The sequence below is a fragment of the Nerophis ophidion genome, linkage group LG05, assembly GCF_033978795.1.
Source record: "Nerophis ophidion isolate RoL-2023_Sa linkage group LG05, RoL_Noph_v1.0, whole genome shotgun sequence".
In the NCBI taxonomy this organism is placed as follows: domain Eukaryota; kingdom Metazoa; phylum Chordata; class Actinopteri; order Syngnathiformes; family Syngnathidae; genus Nerophis; species Nerophis ophidion.
In genome coordinates, this window is record NC_084615.1 from 36103219 (window position 1) to 36118776 (window position 15558).

The 15558-nt window shown below is 42.3% G+C and overlaps 1 protein-coding gene across 1 annotated transcript in view; it reads right to left on the reverse strand.

Annotated features, from left to right (window-relative positions):
• The window catches only part of nbas (NBAS subunit of NRZ tethering complex), a 383924-nt gene that overhangs the window by 651 nt on the left and 367715 nt on the right, over positions 1 to 15558 (reverse strand). The window lies entirely within an intron of this gene.

Genomic DNA, 15558 nt, shown 5'->3' on the forward strand with positions numbered 1-15558 from the left:
CAATCTGGCCCGTCGGACATTTCCAAATAAGTTTTTTAGATCTTTAAGATGGAGAGTGTAGCTGCCATTATGATGTGCAGTCATGTTTTCTAATGATCGTAAGTCTTGAACTATACTAAGTCTTTCAATGGTTGGAATCTGCGCTTTTGCATGATATACTAGTTACTATTGTAATCTAATTAGTTACTATGGTAATCTAATTAGTTACTAAGGTAATCTAAGTAACAGCAGCTCAGACGAGGCACCAAGCAGTGTGGAGATTTTCATTACAAAGTTTTAAAGCTTAGTGATATCCCAGGTATATCAGATTGTAGGTGGGTTTTTTGTCATGTTTATGTTTGTTTCGCTGTGTTTGTTGCATTTCTATTGTGTTTCGCTTGATTGTAAAATATGTCGATCAAGAGGGGGTGTGATGTTCATATGTTGTCCATATCCAGTGTTTTATTGTTCATAGTTAATATTGTAAAACCCAAATTATTTATTTTCGTGTACATTCTCAGTGCCTCATTCAGTAAAAAAAGGTAAAATTCCATTCCGTGGTCGGTCATAACGTTTTTAGCTTTCAATCAGACATTATTGTGAGGTTGTGTATTAGTGTTCCTCAAAATCAGATAAACCGGCCCCAAAATACATTTTTTTCTCTAAATGTGGCCACAGAGTCAAAATAATTGCCCAGGCCTGAACTACAGTATATCTGTGCACAATCTGCAGTGACTTGTAGTTGTTAAAAAGCACACAAACAATTGTTGTTGTCATGTTTTCCACTTAACTACGTCCAAATATGGAGCATCTGTACCATGCATGCTTAAGTGCGCACTACTCGCAGCTAGGCTACGTGCACAGGCGACGTGTCGTCAAGGTATTTCTGGAGCCCAGGCAAATCAATTATAAATATCCACATCATGTCTTCTTGAGACTCTCTTCTCTCTTTGGACTGGCTCGACATGCCTGCCCCAAAAAGGACCATAAAACAACACGTGAGAAAGGGGAGACTTAGCAAGTTTGGCGGCAAGAATGTAACCATAAAGACAAATATAGCAACCATAAAAAGTAGGAAAATGTTAATAAGGAACTTGATGGGGAAGTGCAGCAATTTTGCGGCAAAAATATTCCAACATATGCAAAACCCGAAACCACTTAAGTTGGTATGTTGTGTAATTTGTAAATAAAAAAAGAATACAATTATTTGCAAATCCTTTTCAACTTATATTCAATTAAATAGCCTGCAAAGACAATATATTTAATGGTCAAATTGAGAAACATTTTTTCTTGGAAATAATCATTTACTGAGAATTTAATGGTAGCAACTGTGAGGAACTCGCATGGCTGCAGTTTTTGTGACCCCAAGATGCAGGAACCAGGAGACAATGAGAAGGTAAGATGATTTTTAATATCATCAAACAGAAAAGAAGCAGTCTTGCACGTAAATGTTCCACAACATAAAATGGACTTTAAGCACTGAGGAGTGCTCGAGAAAACGCATAAATAGGACGCATGCTGATTGGCAGCAGGTGAGGACTAGCTGCCAATCAACAACAGGTGAGGAGATAAACACAGCGCTCAGCGTGACAAGCAGAAAGTGGAAAACAAAATAAGAGCACTGACAGGAAGTAAATACACAAACTGGGAAACAAACAAAGTAAGTGACAGATCGTCACAAACACATTGCAAAAAAGCATCAGTCCATCTTAGATGATCTCGAGCTCAGCAAAGCCGGCAGCGTTTTTGGGTGTTGTTGATAAATGGCTTTCGTTTTGCATAGCAGAGTTTTAACTTGCATTTACAGATGTAGCGACAAACTGTAGTTACTGACGGTGGTTTTCTGAAGTGTTCCTTAGCCCATGTGGTGGAATCCTTTACACACTGATGTCGATTTTTGATGCAGTACCGGCTGAGGGATCGAAGATCTGTAATAGCATCGCTTATGTGCAGTGATTTCTCCATAGTTTCGGAACATTTTGATAATATTACGGACAGTAGATAGTAAAATCCCTAAATTCCTTGCAATAGCTCATTGAGAAATGTTGTTCTTAAACTGTTGGACAATTTGCTCATGCATTTGTTCACAAAGTGCTGATCCTCGCCCCATCATTGTTTGTGAATGACTGAGCATTTCACCTGTTCCCAATTAGTCTGTTCACCTGTGGGATGTTCTAAATAAATATTTGATGAGTATTCCTCAACTCTCAGACCTACTCAGTGGCCTAGTGGTTAGAGTGTCTGCCCTGAGATCGGGAGATTGTGAGTTCAAATCCCGGCCGAGTCATACCAAAGACTATAAAAATGGGACCCATTGCCTCCCTGCTTGGCACTAAGCATCAAGGGTTGGAATTGGGGGTTAAATCACCATAAATGATTCCCGGGTGCGGCATCGCGGCTGCTCACTGCTCCCCTCACTTTCCAGGGGGTGATCAAGGGCATGGGTGAAATGCAGAGGACAAATTTCACCACACCTAGTGTGTGTGTGACAATCATTGGTACTTTAACTTTAACTTTTTTGCCACTTGTGCCAGCTTTTTTGAAACATATTGCAGGCATCAAATTCCAAATGAGCAAATATTTGCAGAAAATAACGTTTTCCAGTTTAAACGTTAAGTATCTTGTCTTTGCAGTCTATTTAATTGTATTCTGTTTTATTTATGATTTACACAATGTGCCAACTTCATTGGTTTTGGGTATTGTATTTTGCAGTAAAATGTATCAATGTGATGGTAAAAATTTAATTTTTTTGTGGCAAAAATCTCCCTACAAAAAAAATGTCACCATAATTTAACTGGGAAATGTTAATTGGGAGGATAATTGAGGCTTTCGGTAATTATGTGGCAAAAATGTCTCTACAAAGATGAATGTCCACATAATAAAGAAGGGAACGTGTTCGTGAGGAGAGAAAGAGGAGAATGCATCAATTTTGCAGCAAAATGTAATAATTTTTTGACAAAAATGTCACTTTTATTGCAAAATTTCCCAATAAAGATGGGAAAATGTTAGTGAGGTAAGAACTGGGAAAATATATACATTTTGAAGAAAAAATATATATAAGTTTTAGCAAAAATGTGCCACTCTCCCTATGATAAAGATGATAAGGTAAGTGAAAGGAGAAAATGGAAAATCTATGAATTTTACAGCAACATGTATACATTTTGCGGCAAAAATGTCCCTACAAAGAGAAATGTCTCCACAATAAAGATGGGGAAATGTTCATTAGGAGGAAAATAGGAAAAATTGTGCAGCAACATATCCCAACCTACAGAAAGGTTTCCACAATAAAAGTAAAAAAAAAAAAAAAAAGTTTAATAAGGGGGTAATTGGGGAAATGTGGCAATTTTTTGATAAAGTTCATCAATTGTGTAACAAAAATATCCTCACCATCAAGGTTTGAATTTTGGGAAGTTATCAATTTGGTAGCACATATTTCTGAACTGTGTGGCAAAAATGTTGCAATTGTGTGATACAAAATAAGCAATTCTGTGGCAAAAAATGTCTCTACAAAGATGAATGTCCACATAATAAAGATGGGAACATGTTAGTGAGGGGAGAAATAGGAACATGTATCAATTTTGCAACGAAATGTGAATATTTTATGACAAATATGTCACTTTTGTAGCAACATTTGCCCCACAACACAAACATCCTAATAACAATGCTGGGCAATATTAATAAGGAGGAATATGGGAAGGCTATGCAATTTTGCAGCAAAAATATCACCATCCATCCATCCATCCATCATCTTCCGCTTATCCGAGGTCGGGTCGCGGGGGCAGCAGCCTAAGCAGGGAAGCCCAGACTTCCCTATCTCCAGCCACTTCGTCTAGCTCTTCCCGGGGGATCCCGAGGCGTTCCCAGGCCAGCCGGGAGACATAGTCTTCCCAACGTGTCCTGGGTCTTCCCCGTGGCCTCCTACCAGCTGGACGTGCCCTAAACACCTCCCTAGGGAGGCGTTCGGGTGGCATCCTGACCAGATGCCCGAACCACCTCATCTGGCTCCTCTCGATGTGGAGGAGCAGCGGCTTTACGTTGAGCTCCTCCCGGAGGGCAGAGCTTCTCACCCTATCTCTAAGGGAGAGACCCGCCACACGGCGGAGGAAACTAATTTCGGCCGCTTGTACCCGTGATCTTATCCTTTCGGTCATGACCCAAAGCTCATGACCATAGGTGAGGATGGGAACGTAGATCGACCGGTAAATTGAGAGCTTTGCCTTCCGGCTCAGCTCCTTCTTCACCACAACGGATCGATACAACGTCCGCATTACTGAAGACGCCGCACCGATCCGCCTGTCGATCTCACCATCCACTCTTCCCCCACTCGTGAACAAGACTCCTAGGTACTTGAACTCCTCCACTTGGGGCAGGGTCTCCTCCCCAACCCGGAGATGGCACTCCGCCCTTTTCCGGGCGAGAACCATGGACTCGGACTTGGAGGTGCTGATTCTCATTCCGGTCGCTTCACACTCGGCTGCGAACCGATCCAGTGAGAGCTGAAGATCCCGGCCAGATGAAGCCATCAGGACTACATCATCTGAAAAAAGCAGAGACCTAATCCCGTGGCCACCAAACCGGAACCCCTCAACGCCTTGGCTGCGCCTAGAAATTCTGTCCATAAAAGTTATGAACAGAATCGGTGACAAAGGACAGCCTTGGCGGAGTCCAACCCTCACTGGAAACGTGTCCGACTTACTGCCAGCAATGCGGACCAAGCTCTGGCACTGATCATACAGGGATCGGACTGCCACAATAAGACAGTCCGATACCCCGTACTCTCTGAGCACTCCCCACAGGACTTCCCGAGGGACACGGTCGAATGCCTTCTCCAAGTCCACAAAGCACATGTAGACTGATTGGGCAAACTCCCATGCACCCTCAAGAACCCTGCCGAGAGTATAGAGCTGGTCCACAGTTCCACGACCAGGACGAAAACCACACTGTTCCTCCTGGATCCGAGGTTCGACTATCCGGCGAAGCCTCCTCTCCAGTACACCTGAATAAACCTTACCGGGAAGGCTGAGGAGTGTGATCCCACGATAGTTGGAACACACCCTCCGGTCCCCCTTCTTAAAGAGAGGGACCACCACCCCGGTCTGCCAATCCAGAGGTACTGCCCCCGATGTCCACGCGATGCTGCAGAGTCTTGTCAACCAAGACAGCCCCACAGCATCCAGAGCCTTAAGGAACTCCGGGCGGATCTCATCCACCCCTGGGGCCTTGCCGCCGAGGAGCTTTTTAACTACCTCAGCGACCTCAGCCCCAGAAATAGGAGAGTCCACTACAGATTCCCCAGGCACCGCTTCCTCAAAGAAAGACGTGTTGGTGGGATTGAGGTCTTCGAAGTATTCCCTCCACCGATCCACAACATCCGCAGTCGAAGTCAGCAGAACACCATCCGCACCATACACGGTGTTGATAGTGCACTGCTTCCCCTTCCTGAGGCGCCGTATGGTGGTCCAGAATCGCTTCGAAGCCGCCCGGAAGTCGTTTTCTATGGCTTCCCCGAACTCTTCCCATGTCCGAGTTTTTGCCTCCGCGACCGCTAAAGCTGCACACCGCTTGGCCCGTCGGTACCCGTCCACTGCCTCCGGAGTCCTATGAGCCAAAAGAACCCGATAGGACTCCTTCTTCAGCTTGACGGCATCCCTCACTGCTGGTGTCCACCAACGGGTTCTGGGATTACCGCCACGACAGGCACCAACAACCTTGCGGCCACAGCTCCAATCAGCTGCCTCGACAATAGAGGTTCGGAACATGGTCCACTCGGACTCAATGTCCCGCACCTCCCTCGTGACATGTTCAAAGTTCTCCCGGAGGTGTGAATTGAAACTCTCTCTGACAGGAGACTCTGCCAGACGTTCCCAGCAGACCCTCACAATGCGTTTGGGCCTCCCAGGTCTGTCCGGCATCCTCCCCCACCATCGCAGCCAACTCACCACCAGGTGGTGATCGGTAGAAAGCTCCGCCCCTCTCTTCACCCGAGTGTCCAAAACATAAGGTCGCAAATCCGATGACACAACTACAAAGTCGATCATGGAACTGCGGCCTAGGGTGTCCTGGTGCCAAGTGCACATATGGACACCCTTATGTTTGAACATGGTGTTTGTTATGGACAATCCGTGACGAGCACAAAAGTCCAATAACAAAACACCACTCGGGTTTAGATCCGGGCGACCATTCTTCCCAATCACGCCTCTCCAGGTTTCACTGTCGTTGCCAACATGAGCGTTGAAGTCCCCCAGTAGGACAAGGGAATCACCCGGAGGAGCACTTTCCAGTACTCCCTCGAGTGTACCCAAAAAGGGTGGGTATTCTGAACTGCTGTTTGGTGCGTAAGCACAAACAACAGTCAGGACCCGTCCCCCCACCCGAAGGCGAAGGGAAGCTACCCTCTCGTCCACTGGGTTGAACTCCAACGTGCAGGCTTTGAGCCGGGGGGCAACGAGAATTGCCACCCCAGCCCGTCGCCTCTCACTGCCGGCAACGCCAGAGTGGAAGAGGGTCCAGTCCCTCTCGAGAGAACTGGTTCCAGAGCCCTTGCTGTGCGTCGAGGTGAGTCCGACTATATCCAGCCGGAACTTCTCTACCTCGCGCACTAGCTCAGGCTCCTTCCCCCCCAGTGAGGTGACGTTCCACGTCCCAAGAGCTAGCTTCTGTAGCCGAGGATCGGACCGCCAAGTGCCCTGCCTTCGGCTGCCGCCCAGCTCACAATGCACCCGACCTCTATGGCCCCTCCTATGAGTGGTGAGCCCATTGGAGGGATGACCCACGTTGCCTCTTCGGGCTGTGCCTGGCCGGGCCCCATGGGGACAGGCCCGACCACCAGGCGCTCGCCATCGTGCCCCAACTCCGGGCCTGGCTCCAGAGCGGGGCCCCGGTGACCCACGTCCGGGCGAGGGAAATCTGGGTTCATTTTGTTGTAATTCCATAGAAGTCTTTGAGCTGCTCTTTGTCTGATCACTCACCTAGGACCTGTTTGTCTTGGGAGACCCTACCAGGGGGCATGAAAGCCCCCAGACAACATAGCTCCTAGGATCATTGGGACACGCAAACTCCTCTACCACGGTAAGGTAGCAGCTCAGAAAGGAGCAAAAATATCACAACATGGGAAAATGGCCCCATATGAAATATGAGAAAATGTTAGTGAGGGGAGAATTGGGTAAACTTATACATTTTGAAGAAAAAATAAATAAATGTTTTAGCAAAAATGTAGCTTTTTAGTGGCAAAATTGTCTCTATTAAGACAACTTTCCCCATGATAAGTATGAGAAGGTATGTGAGAGAAGAATGTTCCCACAACAAAAAAAAAAAAAAAAGAAAAATGTTTAATAAGGGAGTAATTGGGGAAATGTGGCAATTTTTTTTTTTTTTTTACAAAGTTTATCAATTGTGTAACAAAAATGTCCCCACTATCAAGGTTGGAATGGTGGAAACTGTGTAACGAAAATGTGGCAATTGTTTGATACAAACTAAGCAATTGTGTGGCTAAAATCTCCTAAAAAAGACATAATGATGGGAACATGTTAGTGAGGGCAGAAAATAAAAAATGTGTCAATTTTCAAAAGTCGCAGTTTTGTGACAAAAATGTGACTATAAAGACAAATAAAGCTGATAACATGTTCATGAGGAGAGAAATGGGCAACATTTTTGCAAATCCAAGGTTAAATATCCCAACAAAGAAAAATATCTTCTTGATAAGTTTTAAAAAGTGTTTAATAAGTTGGGGGAAATGTGGTACATTTGTGACTCAGTTCATCAATAATGTGGCAAATTGTCCCCACATTCAAAGTACAATATGTCAAAATATATCAATGTGTGGCAAATATTGTAGAATCTTGTGGCAATCATGTTCCGATTTGGTGACACGGATTTAGCAATTGTGTATCAAAAATGTTGCAACAAAATCAAAATGTCTCCATAGTAAAAATGGGAAAATATAGTGAAGGGAGAAATAGGAAAATCTATTAATTTTGCGGCAAAACAAACCCCAACATAGAAAAATGTCCCCACAATCAAGGCTAAAAAAATGCTTAATAAGTAAGTAAATGGTGAAATATGGCCTTTAAAAAAAACCGACCATACAGTAAAGTTGGATACATAATAACAGAGAGAAATGGGGAAAATTGTCAAATTTGTATAGTAAAAATGTCAAAATAAAAAGGTAAGATTTGAAAAGTTGGGCCGCACAACATTGGAACGACAAGCACACACACACACACACACACACACACACACACACACACACACACACACACACACACACACACACACACACACACACACAGCTCTCAGGCTATCCCAGCTTGGCGTGAGGAAGGAGCGATAGCAGATTTGAGTCTTGCAGGTAGACGGCAGAGGAATTGACAGGCCAAAGTGAAAATAGATGTGACACAGCGGCTTGGAAATGAAGACTTGGAGGAGTGAAATGAGATCAGAGAGGAGTCGGAAACTTCTGCTACTGTCCTTTGTACGACATGGCGAGCTGTCACATTTTGTAGGCTGCGGCGCTCAAAGCCACCGGGAAACATGAGGCACGAGACTTCATTAACCGAATTCAGCTTTCTTGAGCAAATGAGAAATTAGTTTCTAGAAATGGGGCACTTGAACAATAAACAAGCCAGCAGCAACAGAGCCAATGTAATCGTGATAAACAGCAAAATGCATTAACAGCAACATTTTAAAGGCCTACTGAAATGAGATTTTCTTATTTAAACTGGGATAGCAGGTCCATTCTATGTGTCATACTTGATCATTTCGCGATATTGCCATATTTTTGCTGAAAGGATTTAGTAGAGAACATCCACGACAAAGTTCGCAACTTTCGGTGCTATGAGAAAAGCCCTGCCTCTACCGGAAGTCGCAGACGATGACATCACATGTTTGAAGGCTCCTCACATCTTCACATTGTTTTTAATGGGAGCCTCCAACAAAAAGAGCTATTCGGACCGAAAAAACGACAATTTCTCCATTAATTTGAGCGAGGATGAAAGATTTGTGCTTGAAGATATTGATAGCGATGGACTAGAAAAAAAAAAAAAAAGTTAAAAAGAAAAAAACGCAATTGCATTGGGACAGATTCCGATGTTTTTAGACACATTTATTAGGATAATTCTGGGAAATCCCTTATCTTTCTATTGTGTTGTTAGTGTTTTAGTGAGTTTAACAGTACCTGATAGTCGGAGGGGTGTGTCAATGGGTGTCTTGACGCCAGAGTTTCAGGGAAGTCGACGGCAGCTTTATGGACGGCGCAAGTGGTAAGAACTGACTTTTTACCACAATTTTCTCACCGAAACCTGCTGGTTGACATTCGGTCGGGATCCATGTTCGCTTGACCGCTGTGCTTCATATTAAAGTTTCACCTCCAGGAATTTTAAACAAGGAATCACCGTGTGTTTGTGTGGCTAAAGGCGAAAGCTTCCCAACTCTATCTTTCTACTGTGACTTCTCCAATATTAATTGAACAAATTGCAAAAGATTCAGCTACACAGATCTCCAAAATACTGTGTAATTATGCGGTTAAAGCAGACGACTTTTAGCCGTGTGTGTGTGCAGCGCTCATATTTCCAAACAGTCCATGTGATGTCTTGCGTACACGTCATCATTACACGACGTTTTCAAGAAGAAACTCCCGGGAAATTTAAAATTGCAATTTAGTAAACTAAAAAGGCCGTATTGGCATGTGTTGCAATGTTAATATTTGATCATTGATGTATAAACTATCAGACTGCGTGGTGGGTAGTAGTGGGTTTCAGGAGGCCTTTAAAGGGCATGCAGAGGTAGACTGCGGCTAGATGCCCACCACTCATACCTCAAATGTAGCATGTAGCACAAATGAAAAACAATCAAACAACATTTTTTTTAAGTCTAATTACTGTAGGAAACTACAATAAATTGGTGTATATATGTTTAGGGTATACATTATGTCACTGGTGACCTTTTACAGTAGAGTGGAAAAAAACAGTTGCCTTTATATGCTTAATTGTGTTTCATTGAATCCATTAAACCATATCCAAATGTATTTACAATCTACAAAGTATGTGAAAATACCGTCTAACATCACAAAAGGCAACAAATTCAGTCAGTCCATGAATTGATTTACGTGGACCCCGACTTAAACAAGTTGAAAAACGTATTCGGGTGTTACCATTTAGTGGTCAATTGTATGGAATATCTACTAATAAAAGTTTCAATCAATCAATCAATCAGCCATTTTGAATATTCCGCTCCATATAACTTCAGCTATTTTAGAAGATCGACGTCACGATAGTAACGCTTCAGCACTCTGACCATTTTACCCGATCAAACAAACTGCAAATACGCAAACAGTGCAAAGAGATGTGCTGTTTATCCTTCCCAGTCCTTATGTAAGACAAGAACACACATATATATATATTTTTTTGTGCATTTGTGCATTCAAAATCGTAAATAAATAGCTAAAAATTGAGTCAACAAATCAAGGGTCTTCTGTTGCTGTGGTTGCCAACTTCCTGAAAAAAAAATTAAAGGGACCCCTTATTGGCGGGGCCAGTGTTCCCAAAAAAAAAAATGTGCTGCTTCATACAAAATATGCAACCATTTGCGTAATCCGATAGTTATCGACTAATGGACTCTACTTTTTTCAGAGAATGTGGGCCGGTTTAGCTCGGTTGGTAGAGTGGCCGTGCCAGCAACTTGAGGGTTGCAGGTTCGATTCCCGCTTCTGCCATCCTAGTCACTGCCGTTGTGTCCTTGGGCAAGACACTATACCCACCTGCTCCCAGTGCCACCCACACTGGTTTGAATGTAACTTAGATATTGGGTTTCACTATGTAAAGCGCTTTGAGTCACTAGAGAAAAAGCGCTGTATAAGTATAATTCACTTCGGAAGTAGGTCCTGGAACAAATCCTTTTGTAGTTTTTATCATTGTTTATATATGAGCTTGTCCAAATACTTGACATTTATTCCGTCACCATACAGTATAGACCACTGATTCTCAAATGGTAGTTGGGTACCACGAGTGGTGCGGCAAAGAATCACTTGATTAAATATTGTAAGGTAACAGGTTTTTTATTCCTGTAATCAAACACAGTGTTACTGTTCAAACTGTGTGTAATGTTATAATATACTTGATAAATAAAACCTCTGCCTTGTTTTTTAATGAATACGTAGGCCTACTGTGCTACTGTATTTTAATGTTGGTCTTTATGGTGGTACTTGGAGAGCAAAGTGTTTTCTGAGGAGGTATTTGGTGAAAAACGTTTGAGAACCACTTGTACAGACAAACAACCTGCCATGCATGTTCGGTCCATCAAGGTTTATACCGTTGTTGTTTTGGTTTGTTTCCTGGCTTGTAAAATTATGTAAAATTATCCAATCCAATCCACTTTATTTTTATAGCACATTTAAACAACAATAATGTTTCCAATGTGCTGCACAGCCATGTTAAAAAAATATTTAAAAAAAACAAAACAACAATTTTATGCTCCACCAATGACTGACTAAAAACAAAAAATAAATAAATATAAAACCAATAAAAACAATATAAAAACAAATATGATTAAAAACTATTTTAAAGGGTAAAATCAATTAAAACAGTAAAATAAAAAATCAAAGTGTATAAAAAACAGAGGACAATAGAGGACAGAGGACCACACAACTCACGTAGTGTTAAAAGCCAAAGAATAAAAGTGGGTCTTAAGACGAGACTTAAAACACTCCACTGTGGAAGCAGTTTGAACATGGAGCGGCAGAGTGTTCCAGAGCTTAGGGCCGACCACAGAGAAGGCCCTGTCTGCCTTGGTCTTAAGTCTGGTCTTACCAGACTTAAGACAATATAACAACCTTTTTCACCTTAATTAATTAAACTTTAGCGTTAATGCGCACGCTAAGTAGCATTGCCTGGCAATTTTTTACGGGTAGCACATTGTCTTAAAACGCCGGCCAAAATATTCGTCCTCACCCCTATCAGCATGGTGATTATTTTTTTCTGAAAGGATATTATTTGACTCAAGCTTAGATTTAAATAAACGTACGTTTTGGAGTAATAGCAACAGGCTACATGGGAAACAAATTGCTCTACAACGTAAGTGTAATACACAATTTAATAATATCAAAATTTAATAAATATAACTCAGAGAAAAAAATATTCTAGTTGCTTGTTGGTGTTGCCTGAAGGATAACAAACCGCACAAGGTTTGCACTGGTTTTGTCTTCTCTCTGATATTCTTTTAATGACCACTGCTAGCAGCAGCATAGTGATTAACGTCACACAATCCACCATCACGAGCAATAGAAAACATGGAGGAAACCCATGCAGTTCGCTTTGTAGACATAATTGTTCATCTTTTCCAGTCACATATTTTCCTTTTCCTAATCAAGTGTTGTATTTCTGCAGCCCTGCTGTTTTGTTCCTCGAAGGAGAATACTTATGAAGGTTGTTACTTGTATTCGTAGCATCGGTATCGGCGTCATCCATGTGAACCAAGCTTTTGCATTCTCGTCCGTTTTCTTCCGGTATATTCGTCGCACACGCCAGTGCCTCAACCAATCAGATGAGTCGAATTCTGTGTTGTAAAGGTCATGCATGAGGGTACTGTCATCTTATTGGTCCCGGACATACTTGCCAGTGTTTGTTTTATTCGGGTTTGTTATTGTTAGTTTGTATGTTTAGCATACACTATACACTATAGCATCTTCAGCATTGCTAATGCTACAGTGTCACAATTACACTGGAACCATTACTGAACTTGTAAAACATATTGCATATCCTCTTTGTGTTCGGACTCAAAAATAAGGTTCTGGATCATCACTTGGCCCAAAGTAATCGTGTTGCGTCTCACACAGTCTGCATGATTAGCATTGTTATTGAAGGGGAAAGGCTATGTGGTTCCTCACGCTACTACATCGGGATCACGTGACTGGCTTGATCATTAACTCTCAAAATGGCTCGGGAATCTCCGAGAGATTGATATTGTTTTGATCATATTTGTTTACTTGCAAACTTTGGAAGTCTTTTGATGTCATAAATCGGATATGTATGATAATAGCTTTAATATAGAGACAACTTGTTTTTCCACTCTATACTCTTAATTTAACTCATGTTGCACCTTGTCTTTTTGCATGACGAAATGAACCAAAAGAAACCTACACCGTAACACGGTAAATTTGCACTGGTAAAAACTCCTCCCGGCTCTCACGTCATGTCTGCTGACAGACGGCTTAGACTGCTTTTAAGGGGCCGCCGAAGGGCCAACGCCGCCATTTCCACGTATTCCAGGCAATATTTCTCACCCCTTATTTGTCATTCCTGAGGCCATGCGTCTTCTCTTTCCCTGTACATGCCTCTTCCCGCATAAAAAGCTTGATTGGAATTAGCATGCATGTGCAACGGCTGCTACATAATGCATGGAGCCGGCATTTTGAAGCATTTCAATCATAAAACCAGACAACACAAGCATCTACTTTACGCCATCCTTTCCTTTGGCTGACTCCCATCTCTCTGAGACCTTAGCACACACGCGCGCGCAAACACACATGCGCGTGCACACACACTTGACATCAAGCAGTACTTTACATGATTGAAAGTGACAAGAGTACAAGATGATTACATCAAAAGTAAAAATAAGAGGGAGGCTGCTGTGACGTGCACAAGTTAACACACAATGTCTAATGCACTGATTCTCAAACTGTGGTACGCGAGCTCCGTCTAGTGCAGTGGTGCCCACACTTTTTCAGCAGGCGAACTACTTTTTAAATAACCAAGTCGAAGTGATCATATATATATATATATATATACAGTGGGGCAAAAAAGTATTTAATTAGCAACCAATTGTGCAAGTTGTCGCACTTAAAATGATGACAGAGGTCTGTAATTTTCATCATAAGTACACTTCAACTGTGAGATACTGAATGTGAAAAAAAATCCAGGAATTCATATTGTAGGAATTTTAAAGAATTTATTCGTAAATTATGGTGGAAAATAAGTATTTGGTCAACCATTCAAAGCTCTCACTGATGGAAGGATGTTTTGGCTCAAAATCTCACGATACATGGCCCCATTCATTCTTTCCTTAACACGGATCAATCGTCCTGTCCCCTTAGCAGAAAAACAGCCCCAAAGAATGATGTTTCCACCCCCATGCTTCACAGTAGGTGTGGTGTTCTTGGGATGCAACTCAGTATTCTTCTTCCTCCAAACATGACGAGTTGAGTTTATACCAAAAAGTTCTATTTTGGTTTCATCTGACCACATGACATTCTCCCAATCCTCTGCTGTATCATCCATGTATCCATTTTAGTATAAACTCAACTCGTCGTGTTTGGAGGAAGAAGAATACTGAGTTGCATCCCAAGAACACCATAACTACTGTGAAGCATGAGGGTGGAAACATCATGCTCTGGGGCTGTTTTTCTGCTAAGGGGACAGGACGACTGATTCGTGTTAAGGAAAGAATGAATGGGGCCATGTATCGTGAGATTTTGAGCCAAAACCTTCTTCCATCAGTGAGAGCTTTGAATGGTTGACCAAATACTTATTTCCACCATCATTTATTAATAAATAATTTAAAATTCCAACAATGTGAATTCTTGGATTTTTTTTCACATTCTGTCTCTCACAGTTGAAGTGTACCTATGATGAAAATTACAGACCTCTGTCATCATTTTAAGTGGGAAAACTTGCACAATCGGTGGCTGACTAAATACTTTATACTGTATATATATATAAAAAGACATGCACCTGGGGATAGGTTGATTGGCAACACTAAATTGGCCCTAGTGTGTGAGTGTGAATGTTGTCTTCCTATCTGTGTTGGCCCTGCGATGAGATGGCGACTTGTCCAGGGTGGGCAATGCCTTCCGCTCGATTGTAGCTGAGATAGGCCCCCCGCGACTCCAAAGGAAATAAGCGGCAAAAAATGGATGGATGGAGGGATATACATATATATATATCCGTTTTTGTTCACATGTTAAAGGTGTACAAAATACAAGCATGTTTAACACATATTGATTCCTTTCTTTCATGAAGACAAGAATATAAGTTGGTGTATTACCTGATTCTGATGACTTGCACTGATTGGAATCAGACAGGATTCACAGTCGTGCTAACAACTTCCACATTTTCTAATTTACATTGTGGACGAGAAAAAAGGTCCTTCTTCCTGTCCAATACGACGCTGAAGTGTTTGGTTTTGGCATCTTGTTTGTCCAGCTTCCATATTTGTTTTTGTACACTTTCAAGAAATACGTTGACAGCAAACTCCGTGCCGTGCTAGCTTATTTGCGCTAGCTTTTGGAGACTCTTATTTTCTTAGCGCAGGTAGGATGGAGCAGCACTTTTATTGTGAAGATAGAAACTGTGCGTTCAGTCTTCAGGCTTTTGACGGGAGGTACGGTTATAAAAGAAACAGTTTTTCGCCTTCCTGACGGTCTTTTTTCCCTTCACACTGAGCTGGCAGCAGTCAACATCATTTCACAAGATCCTTTGGTGCCTTGAATGTCAATCAAGTGACGTCATACTGAAGATTTATGATCGCACATTACTAGGTCTATTTTTTCAATGCCTGGCTGGCGGTCCACTGACACACCCTTCGCGATCG